The sequence below is a fragment of the Dendropsophus ebraccatus genome, chromosome 5, assembly GCF_027789765.1.
Source record: "Dendropsophus ebraccatus isolate aDenEbr1 chromosome 5, aDenEbr1.pat, whole genome shotgun sequence".
Taxonomy (NCBI): Eukaryota; Metazoa; Chordata; class Amphibia; order Anura; family Hylidae; genus Dendropsophus; species Dendropsophus ebraccatus.
Genome location: NC_091458.1, coordinates 25,015,667 through 25,030,254, shown reverse-complemented (window position 1 = coordinate 25,030,254; position 14,588 = coordinate 25,015,667). Strand labels below are relative to the sequence as shown.

Below are 14,588 nucleotides of genomic sequence, written 5' to 3'. Positions count from 1 at the left end.
GGACGAAAAAACTGGTGCATTTGAGTGCATCCGTTTTAATCCATTTTTCCATCAAAACGCATCTATTTTTTATAGCATACACGTTTTTATGTAGGCTAAAAAAAAGGATGCATTTTGATACCGGAAGTGGGTGGAAAAACGGATGCTCTGAAATCTGTTTATCATTTGTTTGTTTTTGTTTTTTTCATAAAACAGCTGAAAAAACGGATTGCAAAAAACGCAGTGCCGACAAATTTAGGTCCCATAGTTTTTAATCGGCTGTTCACGTTGTCCGTAGAATTCATGACCCGAAAAAATTTTGCAGCAAAAATTACTGTCAAGCCCTAGTACGGACTGTAATTGCGGCACTGATTGTCCCGGAGCATCCGGAATTTTTGAGGATCCATAATTTTTACAGAAGAAATGTCCTCAAATCCGTACAGATAAGTAATCATTTTAAAGGGGTTGTTCAGCGAAAATCTTTTTCTTTCAAATCAACTGATATCAGAAAATTATATAGATTTGTAATTTACTTCTATTAAAAAATCTAAAGTCTTCCCATACTTATTAGCTGCTGTATGTCCTGCAGGAATTGTTGTTTTATTTTCAGTCTCACACAGTGCTCTCTGCTGACACCTCTGGCCGAGACAGGAACTCTGTCTCAGTTTTCTATGAATTCCCATAGAAAACCTCTCCTGCTCTGGACAGTTCCTGTCTCGGCCAAAGATGTCAGCAGTGAGCACTGTGTCAGACTGAAAATAAAACATTTCCTGCAGGACGTACAGCAGCTGATAAGTATGGGAAGACCTGAGATTTTTTAATAGATGTAAATTACAAATCTATATACAGTAACTTTCTGACAGCAGTTGATTTGAAAGAACTGGACAACCCCTTTAAACCAGTCCTACTTCCTCAATGCCCAGGTCATTTTAGGACTTTAGCTTATGGAATCATAATGATCCCAAAGGCTGAAGTCCATAGCTCTGCCCCCTCTTCTCTGTCCCCTGCCGCTGTTAGAAGCTTGTAACAGCGGCAGGAGAGAGGGAAAAGCTTGCGGCTTCCCCCTCCAGGATCCGTAGCCAGAAGACCCAAAGCCTGAGGCGTCCGGTTTCCATGGCTACCATCGAGCCTCTGTGATCACTGTTACCTATCACCTTCCCCTTCCCTGCTGGTCTGCAAAAAATACAGGTACACTATGGACGAAGATTGTGGACAATTATATACGTCATATACAGTCCTGAAAAACTGCTGAATGTGGGACTGTACAGGTCCTGGCCTGACCCTAGTCTAATAACCCAAGTGGTCAGACAGGGTCATGTGCATGTAATAATCTTGAGTAATGACCGGCCTCAGGCTGGATTCACACCTGGAGTTTTTAAACTCACTTGCAGTATATCAAAACTGCAGCATGCTCAGGGTATGGCTATGTTCACACAACGTTTTTTCAGCTCCGTTTAAAATGACGTCCGTCATTTTGAGTCTAAAATAAAGGACGTTATTTAGCTGTCTAGCTTCCCCTTAGTACAATGACTGGTGTTTGTACATAATTCTAGTTTGGAGTAATGGTGCGTTTACACAGGCAGATTTATCTGACAGATTTTGAAAGCAAAAGCTAGGAATGGATTTGAAAAAAAGGAGAAATCTCAGTATTTCCTTTATGACCCATTCCCAGTTTAAGGTCTGTTCCTGGCTTTGGCTTCAAAAATCTGTCCGATAAATCTGCCTGTGTAAACGCACCATTACTACTTGCCCTTTGGATGCGGCTTAATTGAAAAGTACATTGAATTTAATAGTAAAAACGGAGAAAAAACGTCGACAAAAGAAAAACTGTGTGAACGGCTATGTTCAGACAATGTCAAAAATTGGGAGGCCAGGCTGTTAAACAACGTCCGTTATTTTAGACTCAAAATGACAGACATCATTGTAAACTGAGCTGAACAAACGTTGTGTGAACATAGCCAACTACTCATAAAAAACATCCGCTGTTTGCAAAAGACGTCCGAAAATAGTGATCATGTTCATTATTTTGACGTCCGAGGCAAAAACGTCACTGTGCGCACTGGACGTCTGTCTTCCCATTGACTTCAATGCATTTTCATATTTTTTTAAATATGAAAATTGGCCGCCTTTTCAATATTTTTGACATTGTGTAACATTTTATAGGTGTTTTTCTACCCATAAACTTAGGTGCCAGAAATCATCGTGTCTCGTGCAGGTTGCTGTTTTTTCCACCATATCTTCAGAGTCTCATGATGAAAGAATCACGACTTGTAATGAAAAAAAAATAAACAGGCTTTTTTAGGCATGTAAAAAAAAAACTATACAAAATTAATGTCTGAAGAGAACCTTAGGATGGTTTTACACATAGCATTTTAAAAATAAGAAATAGGAAAAAAATTTAAAAACACGTAGCATGTTTTACTAAAAGAAAATCTGTGGCTAGGAAGTCATCTGGAAGATGAATATATAACTATGAATATATCATTTTTTTGCCTTTTTTATGGTGTTTTTCATGATGTGTTTGTTCTTCCCAAAATGACCTACAGTTTTTTCCCTACTTAACAATGTGTATGTAAATGTGTGTATTTTGGGTGTGTTTTGTTCTTTTCTTAAAAGGGTAGTTCACCCCAAAAAACATATATATATTTTTTTTCAAATTAACTGGTCCCAGCAAGTGCCAGAGATTGGTCATTTACTTCTATTTAAAAAATCTCTAGTCTTCCAGTACTTAACAGCTCCTTTATGTCCTGCAGGAAGTGGTGTATTTTTACCAGTTTGACACAGTGCTCTCTGCTGCCACCTCTGTCCATGTCAGGAACTGTCTAAATCAGTGACAAATCCCCATAGAAAACATCTCCTGCTATCTAGACTGGAAAGAATACACCACTTCCTGCAGGACATACAGCAGATGATAAGTACTGGAAGGCTTGAGATTTTTTAATAGAAGTAAATTACAAATCTCTGGCAATTACTTGCATCAGTTGATTTAAAAGCAATTTTGAAGGGTTTAACTACCTTAATTACTTTATAAAATAATCACACGACTTGCAATGATGAAAATGCAACAACAAAAAAACAAAAACCTATGTACTAGAGCACACATGGTGAGATCTATCATTTGTATCTATGTCAGTGACAGCTGTAGACTAGAGATGAGCGCAACTCAAACATCCTCAAATCCGATTGTTCATCAGTTAGGGGTTGTCTAGAATTAGAAAAACGTGTTTTCTTTAAAAAAAAAAAAAATAGAAAAACAGTGCCCTTCTTGTTCTAAGGACATGTGTGGTACTGCTAAGTTCCATTTAATTCAATAAAACTGAGCTGCAATACCACATTTATACTGAGGACAAGAGTGGCGCTGTTTCTGTAGGAGAGAAGCTTTGTTTTTCTTATTCCGGAGGACTGGTTTAGATGCTGTTTCTATTCTCTGAGTCTCTGTGATGACACCTGAGGAGCCCCCTCTACTTGTCACATGGGAAACTTCAAGCATAATGTGCTTTGACATCAGGAGGGATTTTAAAGGAATGTATCACCTAGATCTTTTGTTTCAATATTCTGATTATCATTTTTTCAAATAATTTTTTTACTACATTATTACGGGGGTGGCCGTTTACTGGGCCTATTACACGGCCCGATTATCGTTTAACAAGGGCTGCAGGGACATCGTTACTGATGTCCTTGCAGCCCTTGCTTAACTTTATACATTACCTGCCCAGGCTGCAGGGCTCCTCTTGCGGTCTTCTCCCCGAGTCCCGCGCGCTCCATCGGCCGCTCCATCGGCCGATCGTTGTATTTATTATACGGGGCGTTAATCGACCGAATCGGACCGATTCACCTGATTATCGTTCCGTGTAATAGTACCCTAAGTGTCCTTTTACACAGACATATTTATCAGAGAGATCAATGAAGCCAAAGCCAGGAATGGATTTGAAGAGGATAAATCCCAGTCTTTCCTTTATGACCTGTTCTCTGTTACTGGCTTTGGCTGCAAAAATCTGATAAATCTGTCTGTCTAAAAGGACCCTTATGGTGCGTTTACACTGATGGATTTTTGAAGCAAAAGCCAGGAATGGATTTGAAAACAGGAAAAATCTCAGTCTTTCCTTTATGACCTGTTCCCTGTTTATAGTCTGTTCCTGGTTTGGGCTTCAAAAATCTGTCAGATAAATCTGTCTGTGTAAACGCACCATTAGAATCAGCTATTGTGTGTAGTCTATCTATATACCAGTGTCACCCTTCCCTGTACTTGTGTCTGTGATGATAAGGAGGGCACAGATGGAAAGTGAACAGTGTCTCAACTTAGTTTTAAGCCTAGTGGCCAGAATGGATACTGCAGGATTTCAGGATAATATATACTGTATATAAAATGGAAAACTAGATCAAATAATATAACCAACATAAAGAATTCTTAAAAACTATGTTGAACATAAGAACTTCATTTACACAACAGGTCATTTTTCACATTCCCTATATAGAAATGTATGAAATATTTAGTGAGGCCCTCTGTCGTTCATGCTCCAGTCAACACCCTGGTCTTCCTTCTGGAGTGGATATCACATGACAGCTGCAGCCAATCAGAGGTATTAGAGGTCACAGCCTGGCTCAGCAATGTAAGCCATGATCCTGTGAAATCAACTCCAGGAGGAAAACCTGAGTCTAAATGGAGGGATCAGCATGGGATCGGTGAAATGACTTGCTCTTTTTTTTTTTTTTTTTTTTTTAAGGGCTCTTTTAACTTGTTATTCTTCCCCCGCACGCTGCCTCTTGTTTGATTTTTATCTCCATCTCCAGCTTATGTGAGCTGCCCTCCAAGCATACTCTACCTTCCATCCACACTCTTAGCTGGTATGTATCCCACTCCACTCCCTGCTGCTATCTGTATAACTAAGAGAGAAGAAAATTCCTTTAAAGGATTTATCTTAGCTAAGCAGCTAAATGGTAAGAAATTTCTAATGAAGACTATATAAAACGTTGTTTCATTTTGTATTCAGGAAACAAATCAACCATAAAAAAAATCAGCACAAAGGTGTCCATAGTCTTTTAAGCAAGTTTCATTTTGTTACTACAGAGGAAGCCAAAAAATATATAATATATTATATATAAATCATTAAAAGCCATAATTACAGGTCTGCCAGTACCCACAAGTCACGTCCTTCCAGCCGGCACTGTACGTTCCTGTTTTATAGGTTGCATAATGAATCTCAAATGGTCCAATAAAATGTACTACGGCTTGTTTCACTGTGTAGTGCATGTGCTTACTGTATATACATTGTTCCAGTCAGTAATCGGAATACAAACTCAGAATTCAATACTTGGCATAATAATAGCTTTTGCATAAGTATTCACCCCTTGTGCTATGCAACAATATTGACTTCTTTCATAGTTGCAAAAAAGTTTCGTAATGTCTGGATTGGGCTGTGCAAAAAAAGAAGATGTGCAGTGTCCTACTACAAAGTCCTCTGGAGTGAGCTTGTTGGTTGTTGGATTTTTGTCCTCTTATTTATGTGTGTAACAGATCATGTGTGATGATTCTGTGTTATACTTATTTTGTATAATTGCACTGTGTTGTGTCGCCCCCTACTGATACATTTTATTGTCTATTGTGAGAGAAGAAGCCCATACACCTACATCATTACATAACATTGCAACATTCTGGATGGTGGAAGGAGCATCCCTAGGCCAGTCTCTCTCTCCAGAGGAAGGAAATTCAATTGAATGGAGTCTTCCGTTAGTTAGGCCTAAGTGCCTGGGACTGTTTGGGGTACAAATACAAAGAAAGGACTAGTCCTACCTAGTCCAATATGAGAGATTACAGGAGAAGTTCAGATTCAGAGACAAAAGACTTTGGGGAGAAGCTGTATAGGAGCCACGTCACAAATCCAGGACCTTCTAGGGTTTGAGGGTAGGTCTATAATCATCCTGAATGCAGTGGCACAGAACAAATTAAAGGGGTACTCCGGCACCGATAAAAAAACAAAAAAATGAAACAATCATAAACACAGTTTTTACATTTACCATCCCTCCTGACTCTCCCTTTAAATTTCCCGCTGTTTGCAGGTCCCTAAAACTCCAATTGGTGTCTTCATTTTTTCTTTACTTCCTGGTTTAGACTTTCCTATGATGCACTTTGTCTCCTGTGATGTCTAACTGACTCTGTAAAACTGTTAGATGGCTTACATCTTGCCCAGCCAATCAGAGCTGAGATTCCTGAGTCATCTGACAAAGAGAGGCCGGCTTAACAGGGCTTAGACCCGCCTCCCTCTTGATGATGTCATTGTCACAAAATGGCTGCCACAGAGCAGCCTGGTGACAACAGTCATTACGTAAGAATGAGTTTACTTCACTTCCTGGTGGGGGGATTGAGGGGTGGAAAAGATAGGGAAGGGGGGCAAATAGGTGATTGAAGAATATTACAAAGTTATATAACTTTGTAATGTGTTCCAATTACTGGGAAAAAGCTTTTAGCTGGAGTACCCCTTTAAGGACTGACACCCCACAGTAGGCATTGCAGCTTAACTTGGTGATCTGCCCCAATTGGATGCTACACTGTGTGTGCCCTGAAGAATATTATACCACCTGCCCCACCTGTGCACCCCTTAACTGGGCCTGCTTATGGAGTGTGGGAGAATCCAGTAAAAGCCCATAGAGGACATTTACGAAGCCTGCACCCTGGGCTTACACCAGGGGGAAGGTGCAAATTTGCCCCTTCTTCCTGGCGCATGCCAGCCTTATCCCTCCGATGGGCGGGTGGAGGGGCACGGCAAGGCAGGGAGGAGATGTGGTCTCCTCCAGCAATTGGAAGCAGGTGATAGGCTGGCTGGGTTTACTAAGAGTCGGCCAGGGAAAAGGGGGCGGGGCTGTGCCACCATTGACTATATCCCCTGCAATGCTCTCTCTGGGCCACCGTAGTATTTTGCAGGTGACTACAGGATATCAAGGAAGCAGAAATGTTCTGCGCATTGAATAGGTGTTCAAGACTCCTCAACAAGTGTTCTTATGTCTCGCTAAAAATAAAGCGGCCATAGTGATGTTATTGTCTCCAGGTGGGGGTGAGCTGGGGGGGAGGGGCCAAGGTACAGTAAATATTTTGAGGTCACATCAACCGATCTTCTGCAATGTGACCTTGTGAGTCTATATTATGCTGCATTACACAATAGATGCTTCTTTCCCATTGTCCTTGCAGGATATTTTCAGCAGTACATTTGTTTAGGCAACTTTTGCAGTTCTTGGATCTGTTTACTTGCGGTGTTTGCTGAGGATCATTTCTGGACATATCCCCATCTCCGTGCACTCTCTCGCCGGTATATACAGCAGGTCACTCATTACAGCGATGGAAGGACGAAACATAAGTGTAGGAAGTTTGCTGAAGAAACAAGTTTGTTGACTTGTTAAGAGTTTCCTATTTCCTGTTCATTGCTGTGATAGCCCAGTAAGGCGTAATAGGTGGCTTTGTGATATCAGGATATGCTCCCCTGCATGGATGGGAATATTGGGAGAGATTTATCAAACATGGTGTAAAGTGAAACTAGCTCAGTTGCCCCTAGCAACCAATCGGATTCCACCTTTCATTACTAACAGACTCTTTGGAAAATGAAAGGTGGAATCTGATTGGTTGCTAGGGGCAACTGAGCTAGTTTCACTTTACACCATGTTTGATAAATCTCCCCCAATATTCCCATCCATGCAGGGGAGCATATCCTGATATCTGGTTGCTAGGGGCAACTGAGCCAGTTTCACTTTACAACATGTGTGATAAATCTCCCCCATTGTCTATAGGCCCTTATACACATTAGAAAACGGCTAGCCAGACCTGTTGGTTTCAGTAAGTCTGGTTGACTAATGTGTATGGGGGCCTCTCGAAGGATTGAGCATATTGGGTTTCCACTGCCTTGTCCTTTTGGTCTTGGGGAGATAAGCCGAAGGTAGAGGAGTCTGGAGAGTTAAGGGGTTCTGGAGAGAAAAATGTCACATGGATGTTCAGCTAACTGTTATTGCATCTGTACCTTAACCCCCAGTGACCAGCTGTAAGTGTTTTTACGGGGGTTGTTAAGGGGCCTTGGTCCAGGCTGTCAACTTTTTATGGCAGCAACCTAGTCACATTCCTGGCTGCCAACAAGAAAACAGGTGGACTACTGGGCTAGCTGCCAGAACCATAGAAACTTAATTTCCTGGCTGTTTGACCCCTTACATGCTGCAGGATATAAGGAATTTGTGGTACTCTATCGACAACCCATTGAGGCTGACAGGTTTCCATGGTTTTGGGGGCCTTAGGAAGGCCCCAGGCCAGCCTTGTAAGTGCCTGCATACATACGTGCGGGAGTACTATGTGCAGGGGCGGATTAACTTTACCATAGGCCCCGGGCTGTTCACCAAGCCTGGGCCCCCCCACCCCACTGTAACTATGGCAGCACTAGCCTGGCGTTCATAGTACAGGATAGATAATGTCATGATGTCCTGATTTGTGCAAAATTGCCATAAAAAAACTGTGATTTTTTGCAAATCATGGCAGAAGTGTAGCCAGGAGACAGTACACCATTGAAAGTATAAGTCTTTTTGGCCCCCCAGGAGCTCAGGCCGCCCAAAACTCCCCTATTATAATCCACTACTGACTATGTGTGTTATATGGGCAACCTGTGAAAGTCCCCTTATGGGACAAAATAAAATAAAATTATATTTATATACTTGATAGTAATAAAAAGTTAAAATAAAAAAATCCCCCCACCCTCAAAAATAAAAGTACAAAAAACATATATAAAGAATAATAATACAAAAAGGAAAAAGATACCTAAAGGTAATTAAAAATAGTACCAATGAAAATGGAGCTATGATGGTCATCATTTATTGTGTCACCTAGGATCCAGTGTTATCTATACACTGATGTCACCTTTCTCTGTAATCCTGTCCTGAAGCAGGAAGCCATGGCTTAGTTTCAGGCCTAGTGGTCAGAATGGAAACAGCAAGATTTAGGATTTTTTAATATGAAAAGGGGAAAAAAACAACAACACGATAGCTTATTGTCCAGCGTCATATACATTAAGTGATACAGGTATAGGGGATTGTAAGGCATGGGTTTTATGGTGAAGTCAATCCAAAAACATAAAGTGGTCACCTGAGTGTAGATAATAGTTGCCAGGCATGCTAGTAATAAATCATTCTACACAAAATGGTTACCATGGATTTCATTCAGAGAGAACACCCTATTATCAGATATACCTTCCACCTCAGACACTTCAGATGAACAAGCAAATGTAGGTACAATTGCTCAATAGAACACGTGAAGACTCTGTAACGCCAACGAACATACCTATTAGGTAAGATCATCTGCTCATGTGGTTCGTTCTTACACGTATTTCTATTTGAGGTGATTTTTTCTCTCATCTTCATTAAACTTTAATCAAGTATCCACACCCCTACCCCACCCAGCCTTCCTTTCCTTCCCCACCCTGTATATTTCTCCCCCTATCTTATTGATATTATTATTTGTGATATGATTAGCTTATACTTGGATCTCCCTGATTTGAGTTTTTCTTACATTGTTAAAAACTTTCTCCCTTTAATAAAAACTAAATTTGTTAGATAATAGTTGCCTAGATTTTTTGTAAACTTTTTTTTTTTGTAAATCAAGATTTTATTCACAGATGTTTTTTTACAACAGAACAGGCAAAAGAAGGCAGTACAGTTCTAAGTATATAGAGTATCAGCCTGAGAACAGCAATAAATCAATAGAAAGTCCAATAGGTGTGTCAGAACACCGTCAGGAGGTAGGCAAAAAGTTACAAGTCCTCTAGGACAGCGAACACAGAGTAATGTCACCACGACTTGGCAAAACAGATGGCCTTTTAACAGATTTGCCAGTGACCCAATGGGTATGAAAACTGCAGGAGTAACAAGCCAACAGCAATGGAAAAAATGAAGAAAAAGAATGTAGAAAGAAAGCGAAAAGAAAAGAAGAGCGGAAAAAAGAGAAAGAAAGGAGAGGGAGGGAGCGGGGGGGAGGAAAGCTGAGGAGAGAAAAAAAAAAAGGGGGGGGGAGAGAAGGAAGTGGAATCACCACATCATATCATGCCAAAGTAGTGGGGTCTGACCGCGGGTGCAACTAAGCCAGCCAACGTGCCAGAGAGGTGCCCGATTTAAAGGTAAGCCACGGGAGCCAGGTACGCTCCACCTTCTTACTACGGCCCTGCTCCTCTGACGCCAGGGACTCCATTTGGTAAATGAAGTCCATCTCAGTGAACCACTCAGCAACAGATGGTGCCACCGTGGACCTCCAATGTCTGGGGATAACTGTACGGGCCACCATCAGAAAGTGACGCAGCAGGCCCTTCCTGGCAGCAGAGGAGGACCCGGGGACCAGAGAGAGCAAGGCCAAAGCGGGAGTGGGGGTCACATCTTTATCTGTCACCTTAATGTAGATCTCGAAGACTGCCTCCCAGAAGGGACGCAAAGCAGGGCAGTCCCACCAAATATGAAGCATAGTTCCCACAGCAGTCGCGCAACGCCAGCACGTGTCCGGGACTTCCGGATAAATCCGATGGAGCAGAGAGGGGCACCGGTACCAGCGCGTAAGGATTTTGAAATTCTTCTCCTGCGCGTGGCAGGCCAAGGGCCATTTATGCGCGAGGGTGAATATTTTCGCCAAGTCTGACTCAGAGAGTGTAACACCAAGTTCCCGTTCCCAGGCCGAGACATAGGGCAAGATCTGATCCGCGTCTTTGGCCAGTAGGAGGCGATATAGCTGAGAGATGGCTTTCTCTGGAGGGGAGGATTGCAAGAGCAGAGATTCCAGGTCAGTCTGTACAGAAACACGGACACCCCCAGGAAACTGCTGAGCTAGATAAGCTTTCAATTGTTCATGTTCCAACCAGGACAGTCTCCTCTCCGGGCAGAGATCCTGCAGTGCCTGTAATGGCGGAAGCACAGCCGCGGACCCCAGTGCCTGGCTTATCCTGGAACCCTCCGAGGCCGACCAGATCAGAAAAGTGGCCCGATCGCAAGCTGGTGGGAAGGCCGGATCCCCGAAGAGAGGGCTCATGAGGCCTGGGCGCTGCGAGAGGTTATAGAGCGGGAGAAGCCTGTCCCAGATCTGTATGAAGCATCTAGTGGGGGGAGGAAAGGAAGTCATTGGGGGGGCGATTCACGGGAAATATCCAAGGCAGTGACCTAAGAGGGACTGGGGACAGTGCCCCCTCGATCACAACCCACTGATTGTCAGAGACTCTGTGGAACCAATCTAACAGGCGTAGCAGGATACAGGCCTTGCTATGCAGAGAGAAATCAGGAAGGCCAGCACCGCCAGACTGTTTGGCGCGTGTAAGCGTTTTGTTTTTAATACGTGGGCGCACTGAGCCCCAGACAAACTTACGAAGAAGGGACTGTAATTGCTTCAGGAAAGGGCCGGGAATGCATACAGGTAGGGCCTGGAAAAAGTACAAAAATCTGGGAAGAACGTCCATTTTAATTACATTAATCCTGCCAAACCAGGAAAGACAGGAGCGATTATAGTTGGACAAATCTGCTTTTGTGCGGGTCAGCGGGGGGGGGGGGGGGGTAGGTTAAGGGAGAATAAGGAGGTTAGGTCCGTGGGGACCCAAACCCATAGGTATTGACGGCTTGAGGTTGCCATTTGAAGGAAAAGGAATCGCGGAGTTGCCGCACCAGGGTAGCCGAGAGGGAGACGTTTAGAACTTCAGTCTTAGAGTAGTTAACCCTGAAGTTACTGACATGGCCGTAAAGGTCGAACTCCCTGAGGATCGCGGGGAAGGTTACAGTAGGATTAGACACGTAGAGTAACAGGTCGTCCGCGTAAAGTGCCGCTTTATAATGGGAGCCCATCAGGGGATGCCCGCACGGCCACCGCTAGATGTTCCATAGCAAGGACGTAGAGCAACGGGGACAGCGGGCATCCCTGACGTGTTCCGTTAGCAATCGTTAGGGGGGTTTAGAGTAGGCCATTCACCTTGACCTTCACCTTCCTGCAGGCTAGAAAGAGGGGGAGGCCAAAGGGGGGGGGTACTGTCATGGCCGCGGCGGCGTCCCGTGCTCCGGGCCGCCGCCGCGACCGCCCTCTATCCCACGCAGCTGCCGGGGTCCCTGTGCAGGGACCCGGCGCTGCGGTCTGTTCGGCCCCGGGGGGCGCCTTACCTCGTCCCGCTCCGGTCTCCGTCTGTGCCGGCCGGCGCGCGCGTCCCCGCCTCCTAGGGCGCCGCGCGCCGGCTGTCTCAGATTTAAAGGGCCAGTCCGTCCCTAATTGGTAGTTGCACCCAGTCACTCCCTATAAATCCCAGCATGCCCTGTCCCTCGTGTTGGAGCCTCTATATGCTTCCCATAGCGTTTGTCCCAGCTCCCTGTTGTTCCTGACCTGAGTCCTTGTCCCTTGTTCCTGTCCTCAGTCCTAGTCCCTAGTCCTTGCCCTCTGCCTTCCCATTGTTCCTGTGTCCTGTCCGCCACCTGCAAGCTCATATACTATCCTCCGCCTGCACTATCTCCTGCCTACTGCTCCTGTCACGCCTCGCCTGCCGTCACTAGCAACCAAGCCAGGGGTAGCGACCTGGGGGTCGCCTGCCGCAGCAAGTCCATCCCGCCTTGCGGCGGGCTCTGGTGAAAACCAGCGGCCCCTTAGACTCCGCTCCCTGGTGAGGTCAGTGCTATCCCTGGTGACGGTCCAGTGGATCCACTACTCCAGGCGTTACAACAGTACACCATTGAAAGTATAAGTCTTTTTGGCCCCCCAGGAGCTCAGGGCCCCGGGCTGCCGCCCAAAACGCCCCTATTATAATCCACTACTGACTATGTGTGTTATATGGGCAACCTGTGAAAGTCCCCTTATGGGACAAAATAAAATAAAATTATATTTATATACATGATAGTAATAAAAAGTTAAAATAAAAAAATCCCCCCACCCTCAAAAATAAAAGTACAAAAAACATATATAAAGAATAATAATACAAAAAGGAAAAAGATACCTAAAGGTAATTAAAAATAGTACCAATGAAAAATGGAGCTATGATGGTCATCATTTATTGTGTCACCTAGGATCCAGTGTTATCTATACACTGGTGTCACCTTTCTCTGCAATCCTGTTCTGAAGCAGGAAGCCATGGCTTAGTTTCAGGCCTAGTGGTCAGAATGGAAACAGCAAGATTTAGGATTTTTTTATATGAAAAGGGGAAAAAAACAACAACACGATAGCTTATTGTCCAGCGTCATATACATTAAGTGATACAGGTATAGGGGATTGTAAGGCATGGGTTTTATGGTGAAGTCAATCCGAAAACATAAAGTGGTCACCTGAGTGTAGATAATAGTTGCCTAGATTTTTTGTAAACTTTTTTTTTTGTAAATCAAGATTTTATTCACAGATGTTTTTTTACAACAGAACAGGCAAAAGAAGGCAGTACAGTTCTAAGTATATAGAGTATCAGCCTGAGAACAGCAATAAATCAATAGAAAGTCCAATAGGTGTGTCAGAACACCGTCAGGAGGTAGGCAAAAAGTTACAAGTCCTCTAGGACAGCGAACACAGAGTAATGTCACCACGACTTGGCAAAACAGATGGCCTTTTAACAGATTTGCCAGTGACCCAATGGGTATGAAAACTGCAGGAGTAACAAGCCAACAGCAATGGAAAAAATGAAGAAAAAGAATGTAGAAAGAAAGCGAAAAGAAAAGAAGAGCGGAAAAAAGAGAAAGAAAGGAGAGGGAGAGAGCGGGGGGGAGGAAGGCTGAGGAGAGAAAAAAAAGGGGGGGGGGGAGAAGGAAGGGGAATCACCACATCATATCATGCCAAAGTAGTGGGGTCTGACCGCGGGTGCAACTAAGCCAGCCAACGTGCCAGAGAGGTGCCCGATTTAAAGGTAAGCCACGGGAGCCAGGTACGCTCCACCTTCTTACTACGGCCCTGCTCCTCTGACGCCAGGGACTCCATTTGGTAAATGAAGTCCATCTCAGTGAACCACTCAGCAACAGATGGTGCCACCGTGGACCTCCAATGTCTGGGGATAACTGTACGGGCCACCATCAGAAAGTGACGCAGCAGGCCCTTCCTGGCAGCAGAGGAGGACCCGGGGACCAGAGAGAGCAAGGCCAAAGCGGGAGTGGGGGTCACATCTTTATCTGTCACCTTAATGTAGATCTCGAAGACTGCCTCCCAGAAGGGACGCAAAGCAGGGCAGTCCCACCAAATATGAAGCATAGTGCCCACAGCAGTCGCGCAACGCCAGCACGTGTCCGGGACTTCCGGATAAATCCGATGGAGCAGAGAGGGGCACCGGTACCAGCGCGTAAGGATTTTGAAATTCTTCTCCTGCGCGTGGCAGGCCAAGGGCCATTTATGCGCGAGGGTGAATATTTTCGCCAAGTCTGACTCAGAGAGTGTAACACCAAGTTCCCGTTCCCAGGCCGAGACATAGGGCAAGATCTGATCCGCGTCTTTGGCCAGTAGGAGGCGATATAGCTGAGAGATGGCTTTCTCTGGAGGGGAGGATTGCAAGAGCAGAGATTCCAGGTCAGTCTGTACAGAAACACGGACACCCCCCGGAAACTGCTGAGCTAGATAAGCTTTCAATTGTTCATGTTCCAACCAGGACAGTCTCCTCTCCGGGCAGAGATCC

General features: G+C 44.4%; 1 protein-coding gene across 2 annotated transcripts in view; it reads left to right on the top strand.

Annotated features, from left to right (window-relative positions):
- Window positions 1-1,100: 1,100 nt before the first annotated feature.
- Window positions 1,101-14,588, top strand: part of CCDC83 (coiled-coil domain containing 83) — a 71,212-nt gene continuing 57,724 nt past the window's right edge. The window contains exons 1-2 of one of the 2 annotated variants that reach the window (XM_069972004.1): window positions 1,101-1,167; window positions 4,704-4,824. The gene's annotated coding sequence lies outside the window, so the exon portion shown is untranslated. The remainder of the gene's footprint in view (window positions 1,168-4,703; window positions 4,825-14,588) is intronic. The other variant, XM_069972005.1, reaches the window with a different exon arrangement.